A 13,650-nucleotide genomic window follows, 5' to 3' on the forward strand; every position below is an offset into this window, starting at 1 on the left:
TCCAATCTGTTGCCATTTAGGAATACTTCATATGATCATGTCAATTTGGTGTGGCTCCGATTTTCATTTGGGCCATCGTGTGGTTCTGATTAAAATTTCGTTTTTTACCCACATGGGCATTATCTCCTACAAGGCTACAAGCCGTCAACAAAACTCTCAAGATTGAATTTTTGGATTAAAGGAGATACAGAGAGGCTAAAATAATGGCCAACCTTTTTCTGCAACCGCCAACTTGTAATTTCTTTATTCCTGTTTCCTGTGTTAATAAAGTTGGATTCTTTCTGCTTTGTCTAACATTACTGGTGAGATAGTATCTGCTCAAAGTAATAGCCTTTGGATTACTGATTTGGCATAGGAGGTACTAGTACTATTAGTTTGTGAATTCATCTATTGGTATTTGATTTGATTCTTGTTTGGTTCAATTGATTTGAATGATATAGGGGCTCTGCAATGATAAGATTAGGAGACCCCTAATGCGCACCAGAGCAAATGATCCAAACAAAGTTCAGGAACTCATGGACAGCATTTGAGAAATTGGACTTGAAGTACCTGTAAGCCTTTTTTTCCAGTAAATGCAATGGCTTAAGAGTTCTTTATGTAAATATTTTTTGTACAAATGGAAGCATTGTGTACCAACCATGCGACCCCCATGAGTGAAGCCTGGTTGGCTTCAAAGAATCTAGTTGGATAAACAACCTAGGTACACGACATGACATTTAACATTAAACTTACAGGAAAAAAAAAGAACTGTGTAATAAAAGCTGTGAAGTACATTTACAGATACATTTTACCAAAATTTGTGTGAGCTATCTCTTCTTTTATGACCTAATTCCTAGTTATTGACAAGTGGTAGATAATTTAGCTTTGTAATTCCTTCTTGATGGTGACTTGACCAACATACTACTTATATGATATAGGACCAGACCTTGATACAGCAAACCTTGGCAGCGGACCGGGACCTGTGCTTCCTGAAGCCGATCCTTCAGGGTACTTGACTTTACTACAGCTTGAACAGTAATCCAAAGGACCAGACCGGTGAACGTTTCTATGTTTGTTTTCGGTCCCTCGTAGGCTTCCTCCACTTTCAGCATCATAAAGATGCTCTTGGCTGTGTAATGATGATCCTTTAAAGTGAGCTGAATCATTAGCACTATACTGTGGAATTGAATCTCCACGGGGTTGCCTCATTATAGGCGATGCATGTGCTAATGGTACAGCAGATGAATGGGGTGGTGAAGCACTTAATAATGCCAGTGGCATCAAAGGAGAATTCGTATAGTCCTGGCTATATATTGAACGGAGAATAGGATAGGGAACATGGGTCTCAAGACAGCTTCTTGGCAGGTATGGTGAAATGTCACAGAGTTGGTCAAGAAAAATAAGCTTGGCAACAAGATGAGATCTGCACATATTAATGGACAAGCATAAAACACTTTGCATTAGCATTATACCAACAGGATATGCATATGGATGAGATGTCAATATTGGCTTGTAATGGTTCTCTCAAGTTCGACATATAATATAGCTCATGAAATTTATCAAACAAAAAGAAAGAGGAATACTAGAACTACCATCAATATTAGAAATTTTAAACACTAAAACTCAATAGGTCAAATCGGTGATGGTTATGATGTTGACATGTTAAAAATGTTGTTGATAAGATCCATCAAAGAAGATGTGAAATTAACATGAGATTAGATAATATTTCAAAACAGGCTAGGTGGAATTGAAGCAGACTTCAGAAGCATCAGTAAGCGCTAATGCTTCAGCCATGGTAAGGATAGGTCTCAAGTGGAAATTTTACCATTAAAGGAAAAAAAAGGTATGAAGGGACTCAGAAACATCAGTATCATATACCTGTTAGTTTCGTTCCATGAATCTAGTACAATTACTGCCGAGAATTTAACAAATAGCTGCATTGCAGATTTTATACTAGCTTCTGCAAACACATGTATATCAGGATCTAAGCTGTCACCATTATCAACATGACCGTTTGACAGCAACTGTCTCTGGTGATGCTCGTGTGCCAATCTAACATGCTCACTTCCAGCTATAACAGCACTGATGCACCTGACAAGTTAAAACAAAATAATTAGCACTCTGGTCAAACGTCAGATCTTTAATACACTTCATACAGAAGCAAAGCTTAAATGGGAATGATCAACTGTATAATATAAAGTTTTCTCCTGAATACCTCATCAAGAAACCAGAATTTTAACAAAAAACAACCACAGCTAGTGTGCAAGTCTGGATGTATCACAGGCAAAATAAATGTAGCATCTATATGAGGCTTACCAAGCCTCTAGTTTTAAAAGTTTCAGAGAGTTTTTGAACTATTAAATGATAAACCAGTCAATATTTGTTGGGTCACACATATTAGCTACAAGGCATTCAGTCGTAATGTAACACATCATTGTTCTCTAGAACACTTAACCCAAAAGTATAATTGAAAAAAAAAACAAAAAAGAAAAAAGAAAAGCAGAAAGGACACCCACATTGTCAAACAATGAATATTGTTGTTGAAACCACCTGTGTCAACGCTGAAGCCAGTTGTGTTCCAGATATTTAATGTCATGAAGGTGGCAAATAAATAAGGCAACAAGCTCCAGGACCCATCATTTGCACCTCCAACTCCTTCCAAAATTGCCCACTCAGAGTCATGATCACCAGCAAGAGCAACACTGTTCGCTACCCCCCTCATTCTTCTGATTTCCCTCTTTTCTGGTATTTCTTCAGGTATGTGCTTAACTACCCCACCAAGCAATGAATAAAACAATGGTGCACCTTCATCGAGCACAGCTCCTGCAGCTTCAGCTAAAAGGTTATCAAAAGCCAATGCCTGTCCTGCCTCAATACAAAAACCAATAATTGTGTCCAAATCCACAATTTGCTTTATACAAGCTTCTCTTTCTATTCTGTCACCAGAATGCATGCTGCCAGCAACTGCTTCTAACAACTCATGATTTGACTGTAATGATGTGTCTATGCAATTCAACAGGGCAGCAGTGTGTTCTTTCATCATTCTATCTAGTCTGTCAACTCCATAACCACCAAAAATACAAACAAATGCCTGCAATTCTCCAAGATCAATGACTGACTCAGCAAAATATCCACCAACTGACCTCATGCTTTTGAAGCATTTGCGCATGGGTGTAAACAGAATTCCAGCACCAGACATATCCTTCACAATGTTTTCCATGTACCAGTTGCACACAACTTCAGTGGCTGATCCAGTATGTTGCTCTGCCTATCTGTTGAATAAATGCAGGGAAGAAACTGGTCCAGAAAAGGTCTCTGAGAGTATAACTTCCCGAATTCCTTGTGTTAGATCCGTGCTAATGTGCTGTTCCGCTAGATGAACTATATTCATATGTCTGCGGATCAATGATTCTAGAATAGAAGGCATTTGAAGATCATTATCAATTTTCAGTACTGCAAGTAATCTCCTTTTGAAGTTGCCAAGGACGCATTCCCTCATGTACTGCATGTAAGATGAGAATATTATAATCAATACCCAATGACCTGCTTGGAATATTTGACCACAGTTGACTACATCAAGAAAAAGAAGCAAGATAATCTTACTTTCAACTAATATATCGAATAGTGGCTAAAAAACCCACCTAATAAGTTCAAACACCAATTTATGAAAAAAGTTAGAAGAATATAATAGCCAACTAGGAACCTATCAGTGGAATTGCAAATGAAATAAAAACATATTCTAGGAAACCAACAGGCCAGGCTCACATCTAACTGCTGCTACAAAAATGGACCAGAGACAGATTTAGCAAGACTGACCTCCTTCAGAACAAAGACATGATTTAGAACACACATGCCTATCAGTGGAATTGCAAATGAAATGAAAAAATATTCCAGGAAACCAACAGGCCAGGCTTACATCTAAATGCTGCTAAATAAAAGGGCCAGAGACATAGCAAGACTGACCTCCCTCAGAACAAAGAAATGATTCAGAACACATATAGGCTCCATATCATTCAAAACTGAACACAAATTGGTCAATCTCTGCATTGCAGCCTCCAACCTAGAATAAAACAAGAGTTATGACACTATTAACTGTATCCACTGCAGACAATCTCAGCAAAGGAAAGAAAAAGATTAGGCGAGTGCCTTACATTTTGATCGAATTGTTATTTTCTGGATAACTCTCATGGCCTGGCAAAGGATAATCAACTGCTCCTTTTGGGGATTTTGCTGAAGGAATTGAAACTCTGCATGCATTATTTAAATAAAATGCTGCCTGCTCTGGAAGAAGCTGAAGTTACTTGAAAAATTAAGTCTATGAAATGGTGATTATCTTCAAGTAGTTTCACTGGAACATATTAAATACCAACCTGCATCTCCAGAGCCCCAAATCCACCTTCAGAATCAAGGATATTAATTAAACCTTCCAATCCTCCCGTGATTGATTCAATCAGAGACTCAACATATAGGACTGCATCTCGCCCATTTTTTTCACCTGATTATGGTAAATAACACGTCAACTTTCCCACTTTCATGTTTCCTTCTAGAGGAAAAAACAAAAGAGATACTGGAGATTAAGCATTAATACTCTAAAAAAAATATTGGGTCATAAGGCAAAACTTTTCAGAATGGTAAATACAACAATGTGTAGATTTTTGTGTAATCACTAGGACAGGGGATAAAAGACTATGAAACATGGGCTGTTTCATGCTGCTGGTTTAATTAAATTATTACCTCCTCTGGAACAATTGGAGATGCACACTCTGGAAAACTACTAGCAACACCAAGCCACGCACAGCAGTGCTGTGGAAGCCCCTCTGGTCCAAACATAGTGTTCCTAAAGACCTATTACAACAAGCATACAGAAGTCACTATTGCATGCCTGATAATTCAAAAGAATGAACAGGAAAAGAGTTTCAAAGCATACTGCTGTAAGATGCCGGTGGTAGAAATACAGCTTTTTGAGACTCCCATGCTTTGACAATTGAGACTCTAGTTCATCAACACATCTGCATTGAAGCAGATCCAATTATTTGATCACTACTTTTTTTAACATAACAAAAGTTTTAGCTTTATATGCTTTTAATTTTGAAAGAAAATATGAAATGAATAAATAGTTTACCAAACAGAATTTCTAAATCAGAAAACACAGTGACTTTGAACATAAGAATTTTACGGAAGGAATGAGAAACTGAACATGTAGGTTTGTCTTCAACTCTATCAATTGCTCCATTCATGAAGACCTTCAAATATCAATTATTTGAGATAAGATACATTATGATTGTGATATGAGAAATTTTTTCATTAGTAACAGCTGCAACGCTGGAATGTCATCATTCTCGACATCTGTTAGCACATGCCACAACAACTGCATATAAACAAAATAATGTTTCCCAATATGCAAAACGCATATGGCATATTACTGTATGATTTCACTTTTCAAAGTAAAATTGTTCCTCAAAATTAAATCAAATTTTATTTTCTCATATCACAAAGCATAGTAATTTCAGTCAACGTATTTGGATAGGTTATTGCAATATAAGCTAAGCCACAGTAATCATGTGAATCAAAGTCAGGGCACCTGGACCAATTGTATGCTGCATTTCCTTCTGATAGTAACCCTTCCTTTCCAGTGGAGACAGTAGCTTTCTCCAAATGTCTTATGTTTATAGATGATCGAGCAGATGTAACAATCATCAATACAGACAACCAAGTTTTACAGAAGTCCTGGTTAAGAATCACATGACTTTCGATTAGGTATACAATCAGAAACAAGCTACTGCTAAATGCATTCTGGTAATGTCAAAACAAAAGATAACAGCGGCGATAAAGAGTACTTTTAAAACAACTTTAATCAAAAGGATGAAACAATTTCAAGCACATGTAAATCAGATAAACAAAGGTGTTTAACTGACAGAAAATAAGTTCATTGTCCAAGGGTCCCCATAGTCAAAAAGAAACCAGTATAGGAGAACATCTCCAATAAACTTTTCAAAGTAAAAGGCCCAACAAAACATGGCGCATGTATTTGTGGATCAGACAGCTGCACAAGACAGAATCATAACACAAATAAATATGATAGTATATATATATATGTATATTATAATTATATATAAACTATTCCCTGTGGCTTCATATGTCATTAACTTTGAACAAAATGCTACGAAACTAAAGTGACTGCTGACACTAGCTTCACTGGCAATAGATACTACACCAAACTCAGCTATTCCTATTATTATTTAGTATAGATTTAAGGCTTCATCCTTGAAAAGGAAAACAATGGTTTTATAGATTCCTTACAGATAGGTCACATGTGATTGCAGAAATATTTTCACCCTGAAGCTTGGGTATATTCTCAAGATGGTGGACAATCTGCTGAAAGAGTGTTTCCAAGGTTGCATCAAGATCAAGAGCCACCATTCCAGGAGTTCCCAGCAGAAACCGGATTCTACCAGCACAGGAAGAGAGATATGATAATGCATAACCTCGAATTGCTGCATTGAAATATGTAAATATTTAGAATAAAGTTAGTACACTCACGTGTGAAGCTTTCTTGCAGTAATAGAACAGCATAGTGTAATATCAGCACTGCAAAGCATGTGAATAACATTATAGCAGTGAAAGGAAATAGAGATATATGTACAACTGTATCGTTAGCCATGGTATCAGTGTTTACAGACACCATATTTGGAAGATTTTACCTTGGTAACAGGGAATAGACCTGCTTTGATCTAGATTTTTGCTTACTAAGATTTTTAGCAGAAAGAAATTTATTTCGAATGAGGAAATGAGAAAAATTTTTTTGCTAAAGAAAAAGCAGATGCACTGGAAGCTTTTAGAGATCATTTAGGCTCCTTGATAGATTTATGATGTCACAGAGTAGTCTGTTGCCTTCTTTTCCGCATTCTCCCTTATCATGGGCTTGCATTTTTGTTCTCTTTTTAAAAGATGCCTTTACCATCCTTGAGCTTTTAACACAAGAAAGGCCAGCATCTTGAAAGTTACACATTCACATAGACACATACTTAGAGTTATATTTATATCTATCTATAATATCCATTCTATAGGAAAAATAAACTTCATTATTCACCTTTACCAAATAGTTTGTTTACCTTAAAAAAAAAAAGACTACCTGCGATATACTTCCGCACTAGACAGCAAAAATGATCCATTCCATCCAACAAGAACCCAATAGTTGGATCATTTGGATCCTGCAACAAATCATTTCTGTCCAACTTAAGCACTGTATTATGTTTTCTTGATCACAAAGAGACCTTTAGTGATAACATAATTCAATTTATTCACTGATTCAAAAGAAGCAGGAAAAAGATTACAAAAAGAGAGGAAAAAAAAAAACACAACCAACATTACTAAAAGAAAAACCAAGGAAAAGAAAAGGACAAACTAGAATTTCAAAACATCTTCAACTAAAGGTTTAGTGATATATAAGGACCAAAAACTTTATTTACTATGTCAACTGGAACCAGTCGAGGACCTTTTGATTTTGATGATGCAATTCCTACAAGTTGGAAATACCAAATAACCTCGCATTGAGCCAATGCCAAGGTAGAAAAAACCATCCGAGGAAGCAGAAAATTATTAGACAAAACATCAAGAAGAAGAAGATTTTTATTTCTATAATTTATTAAAGTAAATTTGGGCCAATAAAGTTAAGATGGTTGTGAGAGTAAGGTGTTAGATTATCATCTTAATGAAGCATGGAGATACATATAAATTGAAACAACACCAATAAAAGTTGCAAGGAATGTTGCCCCACTGATGAAACACTTTGGATAATGGATGTTAACAGCATTACTATTCCCAATCGGTCAACAGTTAAGTTACTAGAAACATTAATTTCTAGGTCTCCAGAGCATATTTGCAAGGAGAACAAAGCACATGCAAATGAAGATGACTGTAGAAGGCTAGAAGTACATTAGGAGAAAACTTTAAAAAGGAAAGACTTCTTAAAAGAGTCAAGTCCCAATCATACCCGAATGTTTGGAGCCAATAAACTTGATTGATCAGTGAAAAAAAGCACCATCCTACCAATTTCTTGCTTTAGTAGTATTCTTCTCTCATTGTGTATAGCATCACATGATACTAATGCTTGCTCATGTACTTCACTGAAACCATAAACCAATTTACCTTATCATGTTAGAGATGAAGATGGCATGAAGATCAGAAAATACATGAAGAGACATCTTTAAAAATTATGGCAATCTTACAAAATATTTATACGTGCATGAAGACAAAGGGAGATTGAATGTTTTCATTCCTTTCTTTGGATTGCTTATGTTATACAGATCAACAGAATCCACAAGGCATTACCAAGAACCTGATTTTCAGTTTCCCTAAGTACTTCTCAACCAAGTACATATGCATATGGCATTCCTTAGAACTAGACTTTGGTGTCCCTTTCAATTCCATATTCCTGAGGAATGCTATAACATTTAGCAAGATTCATACAGTCCTAGTTGCACATTAATTCAATGACAATTTAACAAAATTCTCCAGCATAATTATACATATTGATGGTTAGAACATACCACCTAAAAAAATAAAGCTACAAAACAATGGTTTCATTGTGAATAAAGGAAAACCATCAAAATGATAAGTTCCCCTCGGCAATTTCTAATCACAGCTAGTAAAATAAAACAAGAATATAGTTCAGCTCCTGGAACTCAGTCATACCTTAACATTTTCTCTACTTGTTTGGCCACACTATATTCCAAATCTGCTTCTTTTTGTTTGGTCCGCCCTGATTTTGCCATCTTCTTTGACTCTAATATCCGAGGCAAAACATATAACTGATAATCCTCATGCAATGGTACATACTGCATGTGCCCAAAATTACAAGAAAAGTTAGCATTTAAAAAGGAGAAAAAATAGTTTCTACACCAGAAAGTAAAACTAACCTCATCCCTGAATAGTGTAAGAACTAAATTTTCCTTCAGTACAACCTGAAAGCCATTAGGGAAAATTAAGCAAAACAGAAGAACAGAACAGAGACTAAATGAAATAAAAGTAGGTTCTTAGAAGAATGAAAAAAAAAATCCGAAAAAAATAACAGCCAATCACTTTCTAGCAGAATAATCCAAAACCATAAAGGTGTGCAGATAATTTTACTAAGATTTCAAGAACTCTAAACTCAGCCTTATTTGCTCTTTTGCCCATTAGTATATACCAATCTAAAGTGCAAACTCATTAACACACAAGAGAAGAAAGAACCAAAAGAGTTACCAGAGAAATATCAATGCTAGTGACATGAAGCAGTTCATCAGGACAAACTAGATACCCAAGTAATACCCAGTCCCTGTAGCAGTAACATTTGCCAGATCTTAGGCCCTCTCTGGTATAAATATGATTTCAGATATTCAGATGCAATAAACACTGTACTTGATATGAAAAAAAAGTTCAAAATTGCTAAAATGATATAGAACAGAAACCAACTGGAAAGTACAAACATCTTAAAATATCTCAAAATCATTGCACTAACAGTATTTACCATCGGATGAGCAGAATTTGTAAGAATGTCTGGATATCGAGGATGATATGGACTTAAAAATCCCTCGTTTCTCAGCTTCCTTGTGTCTGTGGATAGGAAAATAATAGGATCTATGGCCTCTAAAACCTGGAAATAAAGAACAATCAGTCTAACTATCTCCAAGATAAACACATGTGACTCTTGACGTTAAAGCTTTTGGAAAGATAAGGTTCTAGAACAATCATTTAACATTTAAGTGATATAAGCCACCACACTACATAAAACTAGACAAGCTTTCAAAGTAGTAAGGATTTATATCCTACATTTGAAAGTTATGTCCCTAATTACAACTTAGAGCAACTCTTCAGGCATTGTTAAGATTTCTTCATTCCTTTTGAAGAGCCGTTACAAACATTTACATCCAATAGAATCCTTGCTACAACTATGGCTACATGGATATAGTGACCTAAAATCCACAACCTTAAAAAAAGTAGAAGTGATCTTTTCTTCCAGATTTGTCATACAAAGATTGACTGCATCTTTCACCATTAAAGAAAAAGGATAGCAACCATTTCAAAAATATAGATGGGAATTTTGATAAGAGACAAATGAATATAGATGTTGAAAAGAGCAAATCGGGAGGGTAGATTTTCTCACTTCATGTGAAGGGCCATTTTCAGAAACCAGGCCACCAGCAAATTATTTTTTAAAACTTGAAAAAAAAAAATTTCTGGCTACAAGACAAGGATACTACAATGTATATACTTGGAGAAAATGGTGTGCAAACATAACAGATAATGATTATCTCATTATATATCAAAAATAAATGTAAAAGAAAACCAGGAACATTATAAAATCATGTTCGTTAGATAAAGCATTAAAATGACCTCTCCAATGCGTTGGCTGACAAAATTGAGATCTTCTTGTAATCCTTTCAATGGCGGATCATAAGAGTCTATGAATTGAACCAACCTAAAATTCAAAGAAGGAAAATTACCGATGTTACTTGCAAATAAGCAAGAACAAGAATCATTTGTCAATTTGCTTTTAAGGAATATTCAAGTAAAAGCAGTATCAACCATATTATGACTTCCTCACATAAAAGAGGGGAAGAACATTGGTTTATCCTAAAGAAGACAATTTTTCCATCATTATAAATATCCTGTGCTAACAAACAAGGTAACCAGCATTAGAGCATAAATACTAACTCGGTAATAAATCTTTTATCACATTATTAATGCAGCATTTCCTTCATGCTTCAGTCTTCTAAACACAGCAGCAAAATAGATAAAACAACTCTATGTTTTGATATCAAAACTAGTAAAAAGGTCATACCCTTCAAGCTTCCTAAAAAAAGGAAATATCCCCCAAGCATTTACATGCAAGAAATCATTTAAATGAATTCCAACATAATCAGAAGCAAACTGCATGGTTAAATGGTGAGTGAGTTCATACCGATGATAAAAATCACAGTCCCAGTCATTTCTTGAAATGGCATGCAAAAGATTATAAACTTGCAGCATCATCTTCCTTGGCAACTGTTATGAAGACATCAATTCCGAGACATGACTGGCAACAGTTTTTTGCAAACAAATACTTGTTTAAGAAAATAGCCATCAGTTCTCAAATAAGTAATATTATGTCTGTCTCTCAGACACACAAACTCATGCACACTTGCATGCGCACATAGGGAGAAGTATAATGCATGGAAGACTTACCTTCTCAGAAAAAAGATTAACACAAACAAAGGAACAGAATAGATCCATAAATGCATGTAGTATAAGCAAATTTTGATGAGGCTGCAAAAAGACTTTACCAAGTTACTATAGATATACAACAGAAAAATAGTCATCTTCAGCTTTAACTTGACCTAGCCAACAAAAATTTTAAGAGTTTCGATACAAATCAGGAAGGGTACAACAAAATCCTATCAGCAGCACCTAGTTATATTAGATACCTTCTGGGTCTCACATCAGTCTAGTTCACACCTCCTATAGAGTCAAACACCAAACTGCAGGTGGACCACACCAGTACTTTTGAAAAGCCACAAAAAACTTGCAACATAGAAGAGTGAGTTCAAACTTACCAACAAGGTGATAACTGTACTACTTAGGTCCAATATGAGTCTCAAAGCTTGTTCTCGGAATGTCATCAAATCAAGAAGTAGCTAATACAAAGAAAACAAATCAATCACTATTAAAAGGATTCAACAAATTACAATTTTCATAGTCTAATTATACATAAGAAAGAGAGATAACAATATATTTGAAGAATAAGAAAGTCAATGTTGTACATTCCATATAACTAACAAGATGCCAGCAAGGCACTATGTAACTTAAATTATGCAGTGGCAAGTTTACAATCCTAAAACTTAAAGTCTTAAACTAGGAAGTGAATGAAACTTTGATAGATCTTAAATGCGTTTCTGAACATATAAAAGGAGAATTTTGTTTTTGCAGGGAAACTAACCCCTCACCTGAACCCATGGTTCCAAACTCTGCAAATGAACTTCTGCACTATCATTCAAAGCACCCAAAGCAGCCTTATCAACCGGAACCAATATTTATCAAGACAACACAAATAGAAAAAAGCCACCAAACTTCCATGTGTAGCAACATGTAAAATTCAACTCTTACACGCGCAAGTTGCAGTTTTCTGAAGTGCTCTGGGAACTTTTTCGAGAGCAATATACAAATCCTCGGATGGTTGGGAAACACACCCGCTTTCCAAAACGTTTCTGAAAATACATGACCTATAGGATCGGGGTAGTCCACGATTTGGTTTAATCTATACATTTTGGCCATAAGGCCATCTGCAACTTCAATTAGTTGCCCTATCCACTCCATGTTCAAGCCCTTATGGGATCCACTGCCTGAACTCTGGACCTTTCCATCATCATTCATGTATCTAGAGCTCCTACCTGTCATAGGGGAAGTCGTCTCAGGACCCAAGTATTCAGCCCACCTTGATGGACCCTCCCATTCCATTGGTCTCCCAGCCGTGGGTGATGAATCTTGGGAAGAATAATGTTGCCGTGCTTTCGCCATGAATGAATCAATTCACTCAAAGTTTTTGCCAATGGAAGCTCGAACTAGAACCATAACTATATATAGTCTCACAAACTGCGCTGTGAAGAGTGTTCTTTCTCTTTTCTGTTCATTCAATTCAAAGATGAACAACCCAAAGCCTTAATTCAGTCAGAAAGAAAAGAAAAAAAATTACTAGCACTGGTTGCTTTCAATCCTCCAAATTATCTAATTACAATTTATCAAAGGTTTGGATGTATTAACTTGACTTTACTCACAACAAATATGCTTAACGAAGAACATGACGTAAAAATACAAATATTTCCAATTAAGTCAAAGGTTTGTGCAATATTAAAACAAAACAACTAAAAAATTCCAAAATTAGAAACGCAAAAACATAAAAGTAGAAGTGTGTGAGTTGAAAGGATTTTTACCAAAGCATTTGATTGAAGCTCGACGGTGCTCTCTTCTTTACGACATGTTGTGAAGAACGAGACACAGATACAGAAAGCAACAAACGAACAATTGTTGTCGAGAATGCAAGAAAAAAAAAGAAAGACTTGGTTTTAGAAGTTTAGGTTTGAAAAGACGTTTCTTTGTTGGTCCTTCAAGCAATATTTAAAAAAAAAAAAGTGTCATTTTATTAATAATAAGAATAAAATTTTAATGGAGGTGATAATTTCTCATTTCTTTTAAAATTTGTTCTAATTAAGTATTAATTATCAAGGGCAGTTGGAAAACCAACCAAAAGAAATGAGCAGTTAGGACAGTTGAATGAAAATTATTGATAGATGTTGATCTTTTATGAAGTTGCTAAATGAGCTTTGGTTTCGTAATTGAAGCAATGAGAAAAAGGGATTAATTTTAAGTGTCAGGATTGCATCCAAATTTAGAATGTCCATGTTGGTGGTTATGTGATAAAGACGTTATTTTTGATGGACTGCTTTTACCAATAGAATTTGTTCAAGTATTGGCTATAGATTTCCATTGGTGTTTCCCAAAACAAGATTTATCTTTATATTCCATTCTATTTGCCTGTGTTTCTGGGAGTGGTTAGTCTTGAACCAAGAAAGGAGGAGGCTAATCTAAACCGGAAGAGAAAATGGGGTCTGCTTTGCTCACATTTTGGCATGTGATTTTCAACAGATTCATTGAAGA

At 35.5% G+C, this 13,650-nt stretch overlaps 1 long non-coding RNA gene and 1 pseudogene across 2 annotated transcripts; one reads left to right on the top strand and one right to left on the bottom strand.

The window, feature by feature from the left end:
* Positions 1 to 108: 108 nt before the first annotated feature.
* On the top strand, positions 109 to 1,058 carry LOC149519843 (uncharacterized). The gene is made up of 3 exons (XR_016327677.1): positions 109 to 358; positions 441 to 551; positions 918 to 1,058. It is a non-coding gene; the product is annotated as an uncharacterized LOC149519843 (long non-coding RNA).
* Positions 729 to 13,267, bottom strand: LOC111308537 (protein NAP1-like; annotated as a pseudogene). Its single transcript, XR_016327673.1, has 23 exons — positions 12,927 to 13,267; positions 12,103 to 12,618; positions 11,943 to 12,008; positions 11,553 to 11,633; positions 11,185 to 11,265; positions 10,922 to 11,004; positions 10,354 to 10,438; positions 9,488 to 9,613; positions 9,223 to 9,329; positions 8,898 to 8,942; positions 8,674 to 8,816; positions 7,973 to 8,105; positions 7,112 to 7,190; positions 6,280 to 6,473; positions 5,561 to 5,706; positions 4,907 to 4,988; positions 4,714 to 4,824; positions 4,350 to 4,499; positions 4,131 to 4,270; positions 3,943 to 4,039; positions 2,496 to 3,481; positions 1,858 to 2,070; positions 729 to 1,402 (listed from the first exon to the last, which is right to left on the bottom strand). The product of XR_016327673.1 is annotated as a protein NAP1-like (transcript).
* Between the last annotated feature and the right edge of the window lie 383 nt (positions 13,268 to 13,650).

This window comes from Durio zibethinus, chromosome 2 (genome assembly GCF_047325235.1).
Source record: "Durio zibethinus cultivar Kanyao isolate XHJ-2024 chromosome 2, ASM4732523v1, whole genome shotgun sequence".
Taxonomy (NCBI): domain Eukaryota; kingdom Viridiplantae; phylum Streptophyta; class Magnoliopsida; order Malvales; family Malvaceae; genus Durio; species Durio zibethinus.